This window comes from Lepeophtheirus salmonis, chromosome 5, assembly GCF_016086655.4.
Source record: "Lepeophtheirus salmonis chromosome 5, UVic_Lsal_1.4, whole genome shotgun sequence".
Taxonomy (NCBI): Eukaryota; Metazoa; Arthropoda; class Copepoda; order Siphonostomatoida; family Caligidae; genus Lepeophtheirus; species Lepeophtheirus salmonis.
The window spans coordinates 51,840,232-51,845,318 of NC_052135.2; the positions used below are offsets into that span (position 1 = coordinate 51,840,232).

Below are 5,087 nucleotides of genomic sequence, written 5' to 3' on the forward strand. Positions count from 1 at the left end.
CTACATAACTCACAGGGGTTTCGGATCCTTATTTGCGTTAGCACAATTTATGAAACCAAATTTCAAAAATGGATCATTATACTGTCACGTCCATAATTTATTTTTATTTTTACTTAGAAGTGGAGACGTCGATTCGGCAGTAACACTAGTATTACTAGTAGAATTAGAGCTTTTTTTTCAGGTGACGTACTTACACTTGCATTTGACGTAGTTGGATTTGATTCCGAACTTTTAAAATTAAGGAAAAACATTTTTATATTTTCAATTTAATACAACCTAGTGCATTTTCTTTCGTTACCCAGTATTGGGTCACAACCTGTACTCAGAAAACCATTGGTTTAAGGTGCTGATTCATTCAGATTTAATGTGTTATATTAGATTAAGATGTAAAGTAAAATCATTGATCATTCTTATATTGATAGGAGAACAATACAAAAAATATTTCAACACATTTTGGAACTGACCCCTTTCTACTAATTGTTTCAATAATTCATTCGCTTGGTATAATTCCAATGAAATTAAATTACCTGATGATTAAATTAATTATTAAAAAACAATTAAAAACTAGGTACACTACCGACGTATTGCTCCATCAAAAAATTAATTACTTTTCAAAATCAGTTTTTATCTAGTATATCAAGGAAAAGTTGAAAAAAAAATAAAAAGATTTTTCTGCAAAGTAATTCCATTTTATTATTTAAACTGTTACGTAAATTTTGTGATTGTGGTTATCTTTTATGTTCGAGAAAAAGAGCCTGTTGCAACTGTTTATTGTCTCCCCTACAATATTTATAGGCATTATAAAGATGTAATAATAAACTTTTCTGTTGAAAGTAGAAGGAGAAACAAAATAAGTCATGATCTATTAACATAACTTAATTTAAAGCTTACTTCAGAGTTGGAAATAGTTATTTCAATAAAATAATGTGTAGTTTGACAGGATAAGATAGGAATTAAAATTTAGCGTATTTAATTTTTAATGGAAACTAAATATAAAGTTAAAAAAAGGTGGATAGATGATCTATGTGACGTAATAACATAGAAACAGGATTGAATTAAACGTCAGAAATTGAGAAAATAGTGAAAATGGTAGCACTCGTAAATAAAATCAGGTCTCATCTATTTAGCATGGAAGTTTCAGAATATAACATTCATGTTGTTTTTTTTGTAACAATTGACAAAATCCAGTATCGAGTTCTCATTTAATAATTATTTTGAAAGGGTTCAATAAATTCAAAAATAGAAGACAAATATAGGCTTCTTTTGTTGAAATTCGACGTGACTAAGTCAATCCAACTCGGAGTAGTTGAAAAAAAAGAAAAAAAGTGTCTTGTGAAAAATTACTTTGCAGAGAAAAACACCAAGTACTATTGGGACAGGTTACAGAGATGCTGGCATCACTGGAAGAAGTTTGTAGAGTTACAAGAAGACTATTCTGAAAAATAAAATAAAAGGAATCAGATTTTTTTTTGTATCTTTGGTAGGTAGGAAACTTTTTTGACCACCCATATATATTTGAGAAGCCCAGAGATTTTTTTTTCGATTATTCGTTATATTATTAAGATATAACATTTACTTACAACAAGTACCATTGATGAAAGAGCGCTGGAGGATAAATATTGTCTTTTTTCTCCTATTAAAATAATATTTTAAACTATGTTGGTAAGTTATTAAAACTGTGTTCCAATTACCAAAAAAAAACAAAAAAAAAAAAAAACTAGAATCACAATTAATTAAGTCAAAACTATATTCCACGTCAAAGTTTTATTAGGAAGGGAACACAATAGAAGACTGGAACATGTAACAGTAAAGCATTTATTTTTTAGAGCCACCCTAACGTACGAAGTATCTCATTTATTTTTGTGGGCATAGATTTTTTTTATGATCAATTATTTTGTATTTTTACATATACTTATATACTTGGTAATAAAGAAAATGAGAAATTTATACAAGGAGAAAGTCTTCATGAAATTTTGGTTCATACACGAGTGATTCAGTTTAATGGACTCAACAACTAACACAATAAATTGCATGATAATAGTAATAAAAGATATATTAAAATGTGGGAATTGAAATTTGTACGAAAGCATATGCAACTAATAATAATTAAACTTAGTTTAATGTGGGATATTGTATAAATTTATGGCCCACAAAAAGTTTCCTGTAGGAAACAATCCGTTTTGTGCTTGTATTCACACAATATTTCGGTTAACGTAAACGATATTTTTGCAAACCCCTTCTTAAGTGAAAAATTTGACATCAGCATTTACGCATAAATTACTTTTATAACCTCATTGGCCAAGTTTTAACTAGTATAAACAAATTATGCAATAGTTTGAGTATATGTGTTTTTTTCCTTTTTTACAAATATGTACAAGGTATGTTCAAAATTAAATAGACTTTTCAAATTTTGCGGACAATGCACATTTGGTAGGCTCGTTTTATTAATTTTTTTTTATCAGTAAACATACCACATACATAAATTTACCGTTTATCTTTATAATATGTTTTGCTTATATGTGAGAGGTACAACGTGTTAGAAGTATTTTTCGTATTTGACAATTGCTTGGTATTGAAAAATATGGATCAAAGAATTTGCATCAATTTTTTTGTAAATAATTAAATTCATTGCTTCAAAACACTTAAAATGTTTACAGTGTGATACAATGAAACTGTTCTGAGTAATAAAAAAAAATATCTGCAAGCGGTACAAGTTTTTCCCAAATGCCCGGGAAGATGCAAATTATCGGCCTCGCTCTAGACACCCAAGCACGTCAACAACAGATTAAATCGTTGAAGCAATGGAGAAAATTTGTTTGTAAACCGACGAATCACTATCAGAAAAGTTGCATTGTATAAACTGACTATGACTTTGGGCACGAAAAGAGTGCCAACGAAGATTTTTTCTGAAACTTCCTAATTTTGAACAAAATAATAATTGCTTGAGAGAGATTTTTGCCAAAAACAACAACACAATCCTGCCTCAGCTACCAAATTCAGCAGATTTTTATCCATGTGACTTTTTTTTTGTTCCCTATACTGAAGAGATATATGAAAGGACAGAGATTTACAACGATTTAGAAATAAAACTGCACCGCTATAAGAGCTCAAGGCTATACCCAAAAGTGCTTATGAACATGAGTACCTTGTGCTTGAAGGATTTGAAAAAGCTTTAACACAAGTGTATTATATTGGAGGGGGAATACTTTGAAGAGGAAAAATAAATATTTATGAGTAAATAAATATTTTTCCTAAAAATACCTTCCTTTTTGAACACACCTCGTAATTCAAATAAACTAAAACTAAGATTTTTGGAAAAGAAATCATCAATTAAACTAACATAATTTAGGTGATATGAATTTTTTTTTTTTTAAATTCTTAATGTAATCACTGACATCCAGACATGGATATCACATAAAGTATTAAAATATTAATTATGAGATTGTACTAGTTACTTCATTTTATTTATTGATTCTTATATGTTGAGAATCTCAGGTAAGAAGTATACGTAGTCCTTTTTTTGTAAAATTTCGAAAAAAGATTTAGCTCTTTTTTTGTGACTATTAAATGAGTAGAATATGTCAATTGAATAGACCATGCAAGTAAATAATACGTGTTTCTGACTAATAACCAAGGAAATATCTCTAAAGCAAAACAGGCAAAATTTAAATTGCTACAATAAAACTTAAAAGGAACATAAAGTGAAACCAAAGAAGAAAAACTAAAATGATCTACAAGAAATAGAAGAATCCGTTGCTCCCCAAGTCTCGTCGGCCTGATTCTTTCACAATAATCCTGAATTGGTCCCCCTTATCAAGTCTTCATAGGTATAAACTTAATTAATTTTTCCATCAAAAACAAGGTGGACTTTGTTCCGTCAATGATGGATACTCTCTCCTCCAAGTGCATACTTTTATATTACAGACTGTGTTCTAGGATAATTAGAGAAACTCGGGAGTAAATTCCGTATTTTATTAAAGATTGTGAAGGATTCTTTATTTAAAAGGCTTCCCTGTATGCATCAGGGCACATATGCTGACGATTGTATAGTACAGAAGGTTACTCATGACAATTGTTACATTTTTGTTACTTATGACAAAGATTTGAAAAGACATAGTAGAAAAATTCCTGGAAAACTTATTATGTATATGACTCAACATAGATATTTTTTTTTCAAAAGATGCCGGATGCCTATGGCGCACCCAAGTCTTAAAATTGTCCATTACTTGTTACTTTACATTCAAATATGAAATATATATCGTATGCACTCAAAAAAAAAAAGAGAAAAGAATGTAAAAGTAAATTTTTTAAAACACATGGCGCTCATTTCCTCTTTTCTAATAATCCCACTCCTATCGAGATCTTTAACTGGCTAGGATTAGGTATGTGTTCCTCCTGTGTCTGCGAAACTTTTTGACTCTGAATAAAAGAAAAACAACATCGTTTTTCAACATTGCTTTGTGGGCGGAGCCTATGCAGTTGATAAATATGCAATACTATCAGTCCCACTTTTCAAGCACAAATATTCGTTATTGCAGTTGCATGTATATATACTAGGGATGTTCTCAGTTGATATTTGCATCGGAAAGTATAAGAAATACCCGTATAATACCCAGAATTTGGCAATTACTAGTGTTGAGTCTTGTTAAAAGAGCAATTTTTTTCATGGTTCAGTCTTACGGTATTTTGTCTAGACCGATTTGGACGATACTTCTGTCCTGATCGTAATCTCATATCCTAAAACAAAGCTTAATCCTTATTAAATCGTGGACATACTTTTTTGTTCTCAATATAAGAAGTGGTGATTTAAAATCTAAACTCTTTGTATTTTAAGCTTCAACAAGATATAATTTACAGATTAACAATAGAGTTCCAATAAAATTAATACTATAAAATTGAAGTTTGGCTAAGTTTTTACAACCATTAATGTAGCGAACAGTCGTCTGTGGATCCCCTACTTATCTTGCATCTCTTAGACTTAAGGGGATGGGCTTGGGCTGTTTTTTTAACTCTTCTAGGAACAATTTGACCTTTTTAAGAGAGCCTTTTTCCTCTCTAACGTTTCGGACTTGCTGACGGCGTAGACG

At 30.1% G+C, this 5,087-nt stretch overlaps 1 pseudogene; it reads left to right on the forward strand.

Annotated features, from left to right (window-relative positions):
* The first annotated feature begins 3,596 nt into the window (after nucleotides 1–3,596).
* On the forward strand, nucleotides 3,597–4,213 carry LOC121117575 (rRNA-processing protein FCF1 homolog pseudogene; annotated as a pseudogene).
* The last annotated feature ends 874 nt before the right edge of the window (nucleotides 4,214–5,087 follow it).